This window comes from Ascaphus truei, chromosome 16 (assembly GCF_040206685.1).
Source record: "Ascaphus truei isolate aAscTru1 chromosome 16, aAscTru1.hap1, whole genome shotgun sequence".
In the NCBI taxonomy this organism is placed as follows: domain Eukaryota; kingdom Metazoa; phylum Chordata; class Amphibia; order Anura; family Ascaphidae; genus Ascaphus; species Ascaphus truei.
Window position 1 is genome coordinate 9709107 of NC_134498.1, and position 16189 is coordinate 9725295.

Below are 16189 nucleotides of genomic sequence, written 5' to 3' on the forward strand. Positions count from 1 at the left end.
CATCTCTATATACTGAGTGTGCCCCTGTGTATAACAACGCTGATCTGTGCTGCTCCATCTGATCTCACTGCGCAGTGATCCAGGGACCATCCGATCGCCATTTAATGGGGTCAGGAAGGAATTTTTTTCCCCCATTGCACAGCAGGGGTTATGTTTCGCCTTCCTCTGGATCACAGCAACAAACTGCACTTTGTGCATGAATTATCAGTGAGATCTTTATACACCCTGCATTGGTCTTCACCCCTTTGCTGCCGGAGGGGCCTGCAATGCATTGCTCTGCGTGTTACTATATCGCTCTGCAATGTGCTGCAGGCCCCTCCCAGCAAAGAGATTCATTATTTCAATAAAATACTCTCTTTAATCAAACCTATGTGTAGTGTCTTTTCTATCCGTTGTATCTATTGCTAACAGCTCAGTGATTCTTCCCCAGGACGCTGCACTAGTGTCACGCTGCCAAGCCCAGGTGTGAGGGAGATTTATAGGGTCACATATACACTTCTGCCAAAACACGAGTGCAAACAGGAAGCCCCTCTGATCTCATATATTTTATTACACAAAACGGTATCTAAAAAGGTAAAAATAACATACATGGGATTCTGCTACAAATATCTCTCTAATTACAAACCAATTAGCAAATCATTCAGATTAGTCGAGCGAAAAGAAAGGGTTAAGTATCTCATGTACAGTATATGCAGTGTAGGCTGTTCTGCAGCATTACATGCAGGGGACAACGTTTAGGGGATATAAGTAATGCTGATCTCAGAGCTGACCGGCTGACCTGCTCTACCGGCTGACCTGCTCTTCTGGCTGACCTGCTGACCTGCTCTACTGGCTGACCGGCTGACCTGCTCTACCGGCTGACCGGCTTCTCTTCTTTCAGCTAAATGACCTGAATTGTGGCCCCTGTATCTCCCAATTAAACGTTTTATTGGCATATTCTTGTTTGACTCGTTCTATACAGACATTTTCTATATATTCATTGTGGGATTTGATAACATCTGTAAGATCTCTCAGAATATCACATTCTGTACGTTTGTGTTGAAGATTTTTCCATTCTCAATTTACTTAATATTAGTTTTTGGCATCAATTATTTATATCGAGTCCAAAATACCTTTATACAGAATGCTGTTCCATTTAGCCCACAAATGCTGCTTCATTAAAGCCCATGGGTGGCACTTTATGCATTCTCAAACTTTTAGGCAACATCCCTAATTTCCAAAAGTGGGATTAAATCTGTACATATTTAAATGGTTAATTTTCTTACTCAGACTCCTAAATCCCTCCCCAAATATATCCGTTTCACATAAAAGTGTGTGCGCTTCTCCTTCCGCCTAACTGGCACGTCGTCCTTACGGGCGCCACTCCTTGCAACTCCACGCTGCCCTCCAGTGGCAAAAGAAATAAGATACATTTACTATACTCGTCTGGCAGCTGCTCCCGTATAAGGTGGGTAACTCTGTATTAGGGGTCTTGGTAGACTATATTTTATACTTATGTCGGATAGATGAGGAATTAATATTCCTAACGGGTTATTGTGAGAGGCCTTAGATCTTATCCTATATGCACGCAGCCCTCGCCTCTCTGACCTTGAACACGTACTTCAATCTGATTTTTGAGACTTGAAACTGGATTTCCCAAAACAAACTGATTTTAAACACTGACAAGACTGTAACAATGGTATTTGGGACCAGAGCTAAATTGCTAAAGCTACCAATGACAGAGCTTCAGATAAAAACCAGCTCTAAAACCATCCTAGCCCCTGTTACTTGTTTGAAATATCTGATCATTCAACTCCCATTTAACATTTGGGTTGCACATTGATACCCTGACATCCAAATCCTATGCCAAACTAGGTGTACTTTAAAGGAACAAATCCTCCCTAAGGCCCTCATGCAGTAAGCAGCGATAAGCCACTTATCACCAGCTTATCGCCAAAAAAGCCACACTGATACACACACACACACACACAGATACAGACACACTGATACACACACACACACCGCGCCCTGATGGCAGGGGTGGAGGCGTGGGGCTCCTGCTCTCCTCTGTCTGCCGTTACCGAACCCTTCCTATTCCCCCCTCTCTTGCTTTTCCCTCCTTTGAGGCTCACACTGTCCAGATCTTCTCTCCTCTCCCTGTTCATGTGGCGGTCATCTATCGCCCACCTACCTCTACTCATCCCCCTTCTGCCTTTCTCTCTCACTTTGAATCCTGGCTCTCTTTCTTTCTCTCCTCAGACTCCCCTGTTCTTCTCCTTGGGGACTTCAATTGCCACATTGATGACCCCTCTCTCTCTTGGGCTTCCCGCTTTCTTTCTCTTACCTCTTCTTTTGGCCTTCAACAGTGGACTGCAGCCAGCACCCACAAGGATGGCCACTACTTAGACCTGGTTTTCACTAAAAACTTATCTCTCTCTGATTTCTCCATTTCCCCTTTTCCTCTCTCTGACCATCATCTCATCTCATTCTCTTTATCTCGCTTCTCCCCTTCTCCACCTCCATCTACCCCCCGGTTCTGCAGAAACCTGCGCTCTATTCACTTACCTGACTTTGAGTCCACTTTACACTCCTCCCTCTCCTCTCTCAGCTCTGCTACAGACCCTGACAACCTGGTCAGAAAGTACAACTCTGTCTTGTCCTCATCTCTTGATCTACATGCCCCGCTTTCTCTCTGCCGCCCTCGCCCTTCTAACCCTAGACCCTGGCTAAATTCCCACACGCGCATGCTGCGTTCCTCCACTCGTTCCTCTGAACGCCTCTGGAGGAAGTCTCACACTCTCGCAGACTTCCTTCACTACAAATTTATGCTATCCTGTTTCAACTCTGCCCTCTCGCAAGCTAAACAAGCCTACTTTTCTGCACTAATAACATGCACAAGTCTAACCCACGCCGACTGTTCTCTGTCTTTGATACTCTACTCAAACCACCCTCAGCTGCCTCTCCTTCCTCCATCTCCGCTCAGGACTTTGCAGACTATTTTAAGGAAAAGGTGGAATCCATACGGCAGAACATCCCCTGTTTCTTCCCCCCATCCTACACCTCTTCCTAACTCTCCTCCTGCCTTCCTTGAGTCTTTTTCCACTGTCTCAGAGGAGGATGTGTCGCTGTTGATCTCCTCTTCTCCCTCTACCACTTGCCCTCTTGACCCCATTCCCTCCCATCTCCTAAAACCTCTAGCTCCTACTATAATCCCTACGCTTACACACATTTTTAACTCCTCCCTCTGCTCTGGAACCTTTCCATCCTCCTTCAAACATGCAACAGTCATACCATTACTCAAAAACAGCAAGCTTGACCCTACCTGTCTTTCTAACTATCGACCTGTCTCCCTCCTGCCTTTTGCCTCTAAACTACTTGAACGTCTTGTATTCTCTCGCTTGCTCCATTTTCTCAACACTTATTCTCTCCTAGACCCTCTACAATCTGGCTTCCGCACTGCTCACTCCACGGAAACAACCCTCACTAAAATAACTGACGAGCTCCATGCTGCCAAAGACAGAGGTCATTACACTCTGCTCATATTACTCGACCTCTCTGCAGCATTTGACACCGTGGACCACCCTCTTCTCCTCCACATTCTCCATACTCTAGGTATTCGGAACAAAGCTCTATCCTGGATCTCATCCTACCTCTCCCATCGTACTTTTAGTGTCTCTTCTGCTAACACCTCCTCCTCCTCTATTGATCTCTCTGTGGGGGTACCCCAGGGCTCTGTCCTGGGACCTCTTCTCTTTTCTCTGTACACACTCTCTCTAGGTGACCTAATAACATCTTTTGGGTTTAATTATCACCTCTATGCCGACGACACACAAATATACTTTTCAACACCTGACCTTACACCTGCTGTACAAACCAAAGTTTCTGAATGTCTCTCTGCTATATCATCCTGGATGGCCCTCCGACGCCTTAAACTCAACATGGCTAAAACAGAGCTCCTCATACTTCCTTCCAAACCTGGCCCTAATACCTCCTTCCACATTACTGTTGGAACTACAATCATTCACCCAGTAGCCCAAGCACGCTGCCTAGGGGTCACGTTCGACTCCTCTCTCACATTCGCCCCTCACATTCAAAACATTTCTAAAACTTGTCGCTTTTTCCTCCGCAATATAACTAAGATACGCCCTTTCCTCTGTTGTTCGACTGCTAAAACTCTGACTCAGGCCCTCATTCTCTCCTGTCTTGATTACTGTAACCTCCTGCTGTCCGGCCTTCCTGCCTCTCACCTGTCTCCCCTACAATCTATCCTAAATGCTGTTGCCAGAATCACTCTACTCTTTCCTAGATCTGTCTCAGCATCTCCCCTCATGAAATCCCTCTCCTGGCTTCCGATCAAATCCCGCATCTCACACTCCATTCTTCTCCTCACTTTTAAAGCTTTACATTCTTCTGCCCCTCCTTACATCTCATCCCTAATTTCTCGGTATGCACCATCCAGACTCTTGCGTTCTTCTCAAGGATGTCTTCTTTCTACCCCCTTTGTATCTAAAGCCCTCTCCCGCCTTAAACCTTTTTCACTGACTGCCCCACATCTCTGGAATGCCCTTCCCCTCAGTACCCGACTAGCACCCTCTCTATCCACCTTTAAGACCCACCTTAAGACACACTTGCTTAAAGAAGCATATGAATAGCACTGTGGATATTCTAAACACGATACATAATGCTTGACCCCCTGCAGACGCACTTACCAGAACTCCCTCCTACTGTCTCTGTACGTTCTCCCTACCTACCAATTAGACTGTAAGCTCCTCGGGGCAGGGACTCCTCTTCCGAAATGTTACTTTTATGTCTAAAGCACTTATTCCCATGATATGTTTTTTATATTATCTGTTATTTATTTGATTACCACATGTATTACTACTGTGAAGCGCTATGTACACTAATGGCGCTATATAAATAAAGACATACAATACAATACAATACACACACACACAGATACAGACACACTGATACACACACACACACACACACACACCCACCCACTAATACACACACACACACACACACACACACACACACACACACACACACTGATTCACACACACACACACACACACACACTGATTCACACACACACACACACACACACACACACTGATTCACACACACACACACACACACACACCCACTGATTCACACACACACAGACCCACTGATACACACACACACACACACTGAAACACACACACACACTGAAACACACACACACACTGAAACACACACACACACTGAAACACGCACACACACACACACACACACACACACACACACACACACACACACACACACACACACACACACACACACACACACACACACACACACACACACACACACACACACACACACACTGATACACACACACACACACACACACACACACTGACACACACACACACACACACACACAGATACACACAGATACACACACACACAGATACACACACACACACACACACAGATACACAAACACACAGAGATACACATACACACACACACACACATACACACAAATACACACACACACAGATACACATACACACACACACACACACACACACACTGATACACATACACACACACACACACACCCACACACACCCACTGATTCACACACACACACACACACACACACACACACACACACACACACACTCACACACACACACACACACACACACACAAAGCTGTGAGCGCCGGAGGGGCAAAGGTGGGAGCGCCGGGGGGCAAAGCTGTGAGCGCCGGGGGGGGGGGGCAAAGGTGGGAGCGCCGGGGGGCAAAGGTGGGAGTGCCGATGGGGCAAAGGTGGGAGCGCCGGGGGGCAAAGGTGGGAGTGCCGATGGGGCAATGGTGGGAGCGCCGGGGGGGGCAATGGTGGGAGCGCCAGGGGGGCAAAGGTACAAGGTGGTACAAAGGTAGGCGCACCCCCGCTACCACCTCCTATTACCCCCCCTGGCTGGGACCCGGGACAGAAAGGGGACACTCACCGCGAACAGAGGAGCCGGGAGCGGGAAGACACTTGTGCTCTGCACAAAGCGGAAGTCCCGCCCCCGGCTTCCTCTGACCTGCCTGCAACCAATCCCCTGCGGGCCGGCCGGCATTCTAAGTCCCGCCCCCGGCATTTTCCTTCATTCAGTCTCCCCGGCAGCATTCACACACACACATAGAAAATACTTACCGGCCGCCGCATTCTCCTCACCGCCGCTGCCCCGCAATACCGGGACCAGGGACAAAAATCGGGACATAACCGGGACGGAGCTAAAATCGGGACAGGGCAGAAAAAAACGGGACTGTCCCGGCAAAACCGGGACGAATGGTCACCCTACTTACAGACTATTCACTTGAGTGGACCATAAAGTGTCTTATAGAGGGAACTCTAAGGTGTCTTAAGATGCATTAAGATATATTATGTATGTAAATATTTATTTATATAGCGCTTTATAAGAGAGGCAATACAGTACAGAGAATTATAGTACAATAAGTGCAACAAACAAAATCAGACAATAGGAAAGGAAATCCCTGGCCTGCAGAGCTTACAGTCTTAATGCTAGATCCATGGAACTCTGTTGTGTTTACGCTAATAACGGGACATTCCTGAAATTGGTACCTGACCCTGTGTGGTAGGCAGAGACACAGGGGCAGTGCCTGCCAATATCATAAAGAGCAGTGCACTTCCTATTTAGTAGAAGTGTGTGTCAGAGTTAAGAGTTCAGTCCAGAGTTAGAGTCTGCTGAGTCTGTCACCTGGCTGGCCCAGGGTGACAGAGAGAGCCTATATCAATTGGCCGTTGGAGAAGGGGAGCCATCAGCCTCTGAGTAGAGCTGATGCAACCTTAGTTAGGGAGGTGGACCAATTCCTCTCACCCTGTTTAGGGGGCGAGGGAAGAGCTAGCCCCACCCTGGGTGCCCTTGACCTGGGGTGGTGGCAGGGACACAGAGACCATCCTGAGGGAGAGCAGTCCTGTGTGGAGGAAGACACCCTGTACCTGATATATAGTCTTGTTGCTGCTATTCTGCTGCTGTGAATAAAGAGCTGCGGCTGCTTTTAAAGATATACAGTGTGAGACTGGAATCTCTCATCCCCGAGGGGGGGGGGGGGACTCTCTGGAAGGATTCCACCCGTATTCCTGGGGCTCAGAGATGGAGGCGCTGCACCATTACATACATAGTTACATAATAGATGAGGTTGAAAAAAGACGTACGTCCATCAAGTTCAACCTATGCTAAATTCAGACAACAGATACTTACTTATTGATCCAGAGGAAGGCAAACAAAAAACCCCATTAAGGGGAAAAATTTATTCCTTCCTGACTCCAAGAATTGGCAATCGGATTAATCCCTGGATCAACATCCTTCCCATATATACTTATTTGGTATATCCCTGTATACCTGTCCCATCTAAAAAGATGTCCAACCTTTTTTTGAACAAATCTATTGTATCTGCCATCACAGTCTCCATGGGTAATGAGTTCCACATTTTAACTGCCCTTACTGTAAAGAACCCTTTCCTTTGTTGCTGGTGAAATTTCCTTTCCTCCAACCTTAAGGGATGGCCCCGAGTCCTTTGTACTGCCCGTGGGATGAATAGTTCTTTTGAAAGCTCCTTGTATTGTCCCTGAATATATTTGTATATAGTTATCATATCCCCTCTTAGACGCCTCTTTTCTAATGTAAATAAATCCAATATAGCTAGCCTCTCCTCATAAGTTAGAATGTCCATCCCCTTTATTAATTTGGTGGCTCTTCTCTGCACTCTCTCTAGTTCCAAAATGTCTTTTCTTAGGATTGGTGCCCAAAATTGTACTCCATATTCAAGGTGTGGTCTTACTAATGCTTTGTAAAGGGGCATAATTATGTCTACTTCCCTTCCATCAATTGCCCGTTTGATGCAAGATAAGATCTTGTTTGCCTTTGCAGCTACTGCATGACATTGGGCACTATTGCTAAGCCTGCTGTCTACAAGCACCCCTAAATCCTTCTCCATCAAGGATTCCCCCAATATATCTCCATTTAATTTGTAAGTCGCCTTTTTATTCTTGCATCCCAAATGCATAACCTTATATTTATCTGTATTAAACCTCATTTGCCATTTACCTGCCCACGTTTCCAGTCTCTCCAAGTCCTTCTGAAGAGAAATTTCATCCTGCTCTGATAAGACGGAGGCATTCACCCCAGAAACCTGATCCTGTCATCCCCCATACCATCGCGGGAGACTCAGGCCCCCCTGTTGCCAGCAGGTATGCACCACACTCAGACACGTAGCCAGACCCTAGTACAGAGGAGGGGGGCCCGATCTGCGATTGGCCCAGGGAAGGGGGGCTACATTGGGAATCGATGTTATTTTTCTTCATATTAATGGGTATCCTCAAAGCGAATGATATGCCAAAATGACGTCCATTAGCAAAACTACAATTGTTTCTTCACTTTTTCTGCTTGATCAATAGGGTGACCAGATTTCGAAAATGAAAAACCGGGACACCTTAAAAAATAATTTATTAAACAAATTACATCACGTGACACCCCCTGTTGCCATGACAACAAGACACTCTGATGCCCCTGCAGTGTTAGTGTGTATAGAGGTGGGGGCTTTGCTTGGGCCCTTCAACTCTTACAGCCAGGGCATTATTGGCCAGGAATGCCCAGTTCGGAGGGGATTACTACTTCAAAATGTATTTGATTCATAACAACATCAAAAAACTCTAATACCAATAACTAACAACCACAGACAATGATAATCTAAACCATCAAATAAAATGTCTACGGCCCTTGTTCAAGCATGTTTGCGGTACTTACCAGATAAATCAGTGCCTGCAATCCACGACTGTATCCGCCTCTCCGAGCTTCTGAAAGCAACCCAGCGTTCCTGGTGTGTGGCTGAAGAGGTGAGGGACTCCCTCCTCTCAAACGGAAAAGAAGAGCAAAAAATAGAGTTGGAACATACCTATCATACAGGGATGAGAGAGAGAGACAGAGAATGAGAGAGAGACAGAGAATGAGAGACAGAGAATGAGAGACAGAGAATGAGAGAGAGACAGAGAATGAGAGAGAGACACAGAGAGAGAGAGAGACAGAGAATGAGAGAGAGACAGAGAGAGGGACATAGGGAGAGAGAGACAAAAGTAATGTACTGTATAACCATTATACCGTACCCCCTAGTATTCGTGTAATCATTGTCCCACACCCCCTTTTACTCACGCTTTGGCAATACTGAAATGTTCTTTTGACAGAGACACACAGAGAGAAACAGAGACACACAGAGAGAGACAGAGACACAGAGAGAGAGACAGAGACACAGAGAGACACACAGAGAGAGACAGAGACACACAGAGAGAGACAGAGACACAGAGAGAGAGAGAGAGACACAGAGAGAGAGAGAGAGACACGGGCCTATTTAGTAAGCGTCGATAAGGCTGCGTCTATAGTATTTCAGACGGAGGGAAGGCACACACGCTGCAATACACTTGCTGAAGCCTGAGCTTTTTTATGGCTTTGCAGGGTATGCAGCGGGTGCGATTGGGGGCGTGGCAATAAATATTTGTAGGCGTGGCAATAACGTTCCGGCGCGGACGTCACTTTCCTACCTCACATCCCGATCCACCGGCATTTTTTCAGATGCAGCATCTGAAGCACTGTGCAGACAAGAAGAAAAATGCACACAATGCGCACCAGAGATTAAAATATAGTAAATTATTTATTAATAAAACAAGAAATAACCGAGGAGGATCCAACCCCACCTCAGTACTTTCTTCTCGTTGCTATTGCCACACTATACGTCCTGACGCCGGAAGGGAAGTTGGTACGCGACCAAGACGAGACACCGGATTTACAGTGGAACCACAACATACCACAGATTGCTGGAGGACCACACTGCGAGGGGCGCAGCCTATCGAGTTTCCCGGTCATCGTCCAAAGTCTGGAGCTGCGGAGTGACCACCGGATTACCACGGAGCCCGAGCCTGTCTCACACAATGCTTTTACCAAACGGATGTTTGTGAGTTTGCTATTTTTATCTTGTCCAGGAAATGAAATTGTTAAACCGAATTTACACATGGAGCGGGCGCTTTCTCTTCTTTTTTTTGTTTAGATATCTATCGAGGAGGTGGTTGTTTCCCTGAAGAGAGCTGCCAGGGCTCCAGAGGACGCCCGAATTGGATCCTTTTATGATTGAGTTATAACATAGCTATTAGAGCTAGGTTTCTGGACTTTTATTGTGTTTAGGCATAGTGTTTATTATTATTTTATTACAGCTACTTTTTAGTAATTGCACTGTTATTAATTCTGACCACTAATTCTCACTGCCATTATAATCTCTCTCTAGCCACAACCAAATTGCTATATCAGCTATATTATTTATTGGTTATACCAGGGGAGCACAAACTTTTGCAGCTCGCCCCCCTGCCGGTGCTCGCGCCCCCCCCCCCCCCCTTACCTTGATGCGGCGTCATGTGACCTGCAGCGGCATTTGACGAGGGTGACGTCACATGACCCCGCAGCGTAATTTAACATACTGTGCTATATCTATGCACACACAGCTGTCTCTAGGCATAAAACACATCCACACCGGGGGAAGGACCAGCACAGATAACATTCCAAGAGACACTGTTTTTAAGTATACCTTTTGCTTGCTTCATTCATTGTAACATCGCCGGAAGAAGAGATCAGTGTATCTCGAAAGCTCGCACAAATAAAAGCATTTCGTTAGCCACAGAACGGTATTATCTATTTATTTTTTGATTATTGAAGCTCGGCTAACACGGTACTGATACCTCTATATATATATATATTGCGCGCGCACACACACATATAACGTTTTATCCAACTTTTTCATTTATCATTTGTAGAGAAAATGAACAATGTCGCCAGAAGTGCTATTTTTCAAAATGTAACATCTCTACTAATTAGTGTAAAATGATACTTCATATAAAGCAGGTTATGGGACCCATTATAAAATGACCTTCATGTTTCTTATCACATACCAGTATATGGATACTTTCTATTATCACAAGCTGCTAACATGTGACAGGGCTCAGAGTCTGAGCCCAGAATGTGACATACAGAACATTCTCATTCTAAATTTCAAAAAATATTGTGTTGATTTCTGACCTGACTGCCGTGGTTACAGCTCAACCACTCTGTTCTACTGTATGTCACCACTTTCTGCCACAACCAGCTGACGGTGGATCTGCAAGGAGTTCAACGCTTATTGGCATCACATCTGTTGCTTGGTTGACGTATCATTTCTCCAGCTTTTTATTGTATTGTTTTTAAATAGATTATATTTATTTAGTTGAATAGATATTTATTTAGTTTAATAGATATTTATTTAGTTTAATAGATTATATTTCTAAGTTTAATAAGTTATATTTCTTAGTTTAATAAGTTATATTTCTTAGTTTAATAAAATATATTTCTTAGTTTAATAAGTTATATTTCTTAGTTTAATAAGTTATATTTGTTAGTTTAATAAATTATATTTCTTAGTTTAATAAGTTATATTTCTTAGTTAATAGATTATATTTGTTAGCACAGTAGATTATATTTACTAGTATTTAAGTCTCCCCCTCAGTGCCCCATTAGGACCCGTGCGCATATTTCACATCTTTTCGGAGTCGCTTATTTTTTAGACCCTCGGAGCCGAAACCTAAAGGGGTCAGCTAAGAAAGTTCGGATCAAGAGGAGCCGCACAGCTTAAAGACAGAACATTTCCAAGGGAGATGGAGACAATTTGGGTAAGATCTGATTAAAGGACATCCTTTGAGGAAGGAAAGGGTGACAGGGGAGTCTAAGAGGGGGGTGAGAGAGCAAGGTGGTGTGTCAGATTGGGGCAGAGCAAGAGAACGCAAAAATGATGGGGATTTGCTGCACACCAAAAAAAAACAATAAGTAGTGATACTTTTACCGGTGCCCCTTAGTCTCAGGGAAGACCGGCATTTCGTCCAATGGATACAATATGATTGATGGGAAAGGGCACACGGATTTGAATAAAAAAAGATAATTTATTGTGCCACAGACTACAATGTTTCGGCTGCTGGCCTTTCTTTGCTGGATTTAGTGGGTTTAGCCACTTTACCTGAGAAAGAGCAGCAGGCCGAAATGTTGTTGTCTATGGCAGTGCAAGAGAAAACAGGTTGGGGGGGGTGGGTTCTCGCAAAGTCGCCGACCCATGGGTGAGTGTCCCCGGTGGAAACTAGTCCTGGACCCCGGGAAAGCTGTCTGTGGCCCATACAAGCTGAGTAACATGTAAAAAGGACACATGTATGTTCAGAATGAGTTAGCATGGTATTTTGAGAGGCACCATAGCAGGTCAGTGCAAGTCAGTGCAGAGCACTGCAAGGTCAGTCAATATGAGGAAGGGTCTGATGGAGGAGTTGGAGGGTCCCAGAATATCTCTTAAAGCAGGGGTGCGCAAATCAAGGGGCACGACATTTTCTTGGGAGGAGGGGCTCGGCGCTTACAGAGGCCCCTCGCTCTTCCCCACAGCATTTAAATTAAATGCCGGAGATCGCGTGCAAGGCCTCTCTAAGTTCCCTTTCCTTGTCTCCGGCGGCTTCTGGCGACAGCAATGTGGCGTCACATGATGTGGCATTGCCATAGCAACGTGATATCACATGACGTCGTTACATCAGAACGTCGGAGACAAGGTGGGGAAGGTGGAGGGGGGAGCAGGGGGAAAAGGTTGTGCAACCCTGTCTTAAAGCATTGCCTTGCATACAGATCAGAGGCCAAGAATGGATATGGATATCCGATGTGAAGCCGGAAATAAGACAGAAAAGACCGTTTCGGGGGAAGAAGGTGAGTGATGAAATAGCCGTCACTGTGTAACTCTTCCAATTACCTGCAACTTCATACAGAGAAATAGCAACGCTTGTTTTTAACGTGCTAAGCGCCTAATGGGGAATTCAACTGCTGAGAAGTTAAGGGAGTTACTAACCCAAACTCAGCGACGTTTCTGTGTCTCTGTGATAACTCCCCCAGGACATGCCTGAAAACCAGAGGTAACTCAATGTATTTTTGATAAATAGAAACATGACCTTCTGGGGAGGGGTATATAATGGGTACTGGGCCTGGTGAGGTGGGTATAACGAGTACTGGGCCTGGGGAGGGGCGTATAACAGGGTACTGGGCCTTGGGAAGGTTGTATAACTGGGTACTGGGCCTGGGGAGGTGGGTATAACGGGTATTTGCCCTGTGGAGGGCGGTATAACGTGGTATTGGGGATGGGGTATAAGTGGCACAGGAGCTCTTGCGATACAGAGTATCACTGTCCCTGGTTACAAACACTTCATGTCTCCTGCAGATCAGGACACACACGAAGGTGGTGCCCTTTGTGCCACCAGACGACGAGGCGGGCTACGAGGCGGACGACGAGGCATACGACAAAGCGGGCGTCAAGTGGAACAATGAGGTGGGCTACAAGGCGGCCGATGACGCAGACGTGGTGTACGATGACCAAGGAGCATACGACAGGTGTGGCCGGATCTGCTGCTTCACCTTTTTTAGGCGGAGAAGAAGCCAGGTGCAGGTAGCAGAGGAGCCAGGGCGTAGATACAGGGGTATTCTAGGGGCCCTGAGAAGTTGGTTTGACCGCAGGAGAGGCAGATAAGATCAGGAAGGCTGAGGGAGGGGCGGGTACTAGAGGGAGATAGGGATATTGGGCGTGAGAGGGTGAGAGAGAACAAGGAGCAGGGCCAGAGCACGGGTTTCATGCGCCCGAGGCAAAACTTAAAATTTGTGCCCCAGTTGTATAAAAAATAATAAGATAAATAAAATAATAAAATAAACAGTGGCGTAGATATCGGGGCTGCAGGGGGGTGCGACCGCACCCCAGCGCAACGCAAAATAAAAATAAAAGGGCGCCAAAATACTGGATAAAAAAAAGAATAATAATTTTAAAAAAAAGATAAATAAATAAAATAATAAGAGGAAAAAATAATAATGATTATTAATGCGCCCCTAGGACCTCTGCGCGCTAGGCGACCGCCTAATGGCCGGCCGGCCCTGCGAGGTATGCGGGAGGAAAAGGGGTGAATGGGATAGATATGCAGGGGGATGGGGGAGCAGGTGAGTTATACACAGGGGCACAAGGGCCCCATCACCCGCATCTCTATATACTGAGTGTGCCCCTGTGTATAACAACGCTGATCTGTGCTGCTCCATCTGATCTCACTGCGCAGTGATCCAGGGACCATCCGATCGCCATTTAATGGGGTCAGGAAGGAATTTTTTTCCCCCATTGCACAGCAGGGGTTATGTTTCGCCTTCCTCTGGATCACAGCAACAAACTGCACTTTGTGCATGAATTATCAGTGAGATCTTTATACACCCTGCATTGGTCTTCACCCCTTTGCTGCCGGAGGGGCCTGCAATGCATTGCTCTGCGTGTTACTATATCGCTCTGCAATGTGCTGCAGGCCCCTCCCAGCAAAGAGATTCATTATTTCAATAAAATACTCTCTTTAATCAAACCTATGTGTAGTGTCTTTTCTATCCGTTGTATCTATTGCTAACAGCTCAGTGATTCTTCCCCAGGACGCTGCACTAGTGTCACGCTGCCAAGCCCAGGTGTGAGGGAGATTTATAGGGTCACATATACACTTCTGCCAAAACACGAGTGCAAACAGGAAGCCCCTCTGATCTCATATATTTTATTACACAAAACGGTATCTAAAAAGGTAAAAATAACATACATGGGATTCTGCTACAAATATCTCTCTAATTACAAACCAATTAGCAAATCATTCAGATTAGTCGAGCGAAAAGAAAGGGTTACTGCACCGACACACTTTATTCGAGCAAATACCCGGTATGTACCTGGCAGATACCTGGAATGCGCCACTCCTAACCTCTGACAAGCCCCGTTGCATTTGCCTTCCCAGCCTGGGTTCATGCCTGGCTGATGGGCGGCTGATCTGTTAAATGATAATGATTAGGATTTAATAGGCTGCAATGCTTCGCGTGTCTACCAGATGGCATAAATTCATGAATTGTAATGCAGTTTATATATATATACTGTGCAGTATTGCAGCCAGCGGGAATAAAATGCTTCAATCCCTGCTTGGAAAATAACTCAATGTACTCGGGCAGAAAACAGTCACAAACCTCAATACACCCGGGTATACCCGAATTCGTGGGACTAGCCAAGCTCGAATAAAGTGTGTCGCCAGTGTAAGTATCTCATGTACAGTATATGCAGTGTAGGCTGTTCTGCAGCATTACATGCAGGGGACAACGTTTAGGGGATATAAGTAATGCTGATCTCAGAGCTGACCGGCTGACCTGCTCTACCGGCTGACCGGCTGACCTGCTCTTCTGGCTGACCTGCTGACCTGCTCTACTGGCTGACCGGCTGACCTGCTCTACCGGCTGACCGGCTTCTCTTCTTTCAGCTAAATGACCTGAATTGTGGCCCCTGTATCTCCCAATTAAACGTTTTATTGGCATATTCTTGTTTGACTCGTTCTATACAGACATTTTCTATATATTCATTGTGGGATTTGATAACATCTGTAAGATCTCTCAGAATATCACATTCTGTACGTTTGTGTTGAAGATTTTTCCATTCTCAATTTACTTAATATTAGTTTTTGGCATCAATTATTTATATCGAGTCCAAAATACCTTTATACAGAATGCTGTTCCATTTAGCCCACAAATGCTGCTTCATTAAAGCCCATGGGTGGCACTTTATGCATTCTCAAACTTTTAGGCAACATCCCTAATTTCCAAAAGTGGGATTAAATCTGTACATATTTAAATGGTTAATTTTCTTACTCAGACTCCTAAATCCCTCCCCAAATATATCCGTTTCACATAAAAGTGTGTGCGCTTCTCCTTCCGCCTAACTGGCACGTCGTCCTTACGGGCGCCACTCCTTGCAACTCCACGCTGCCCTCCAGTGGCAAAAGAAATAAGATACATTTACTATACTCGTCTGGCAGCTGCTCCCGTATAAGGTGGGTAACTCTGTATTAGGGGTCTTGGTAGACTATATTTTATACTTATGTCGGATAGATGAGGAATTAATATTCCTAACGGGTTATTGTGAGAGGCCTTAGATCTTATCCTATATGCACGCAGCCCTCGCCTCTCTGACCTTGAACACGTACTTCAATCTGATTTTTGAGACTTGAAACTGGATTTCCCAAAACAAACTGATTTTAAACACTGACAAGACTGTAACAATGGTATTT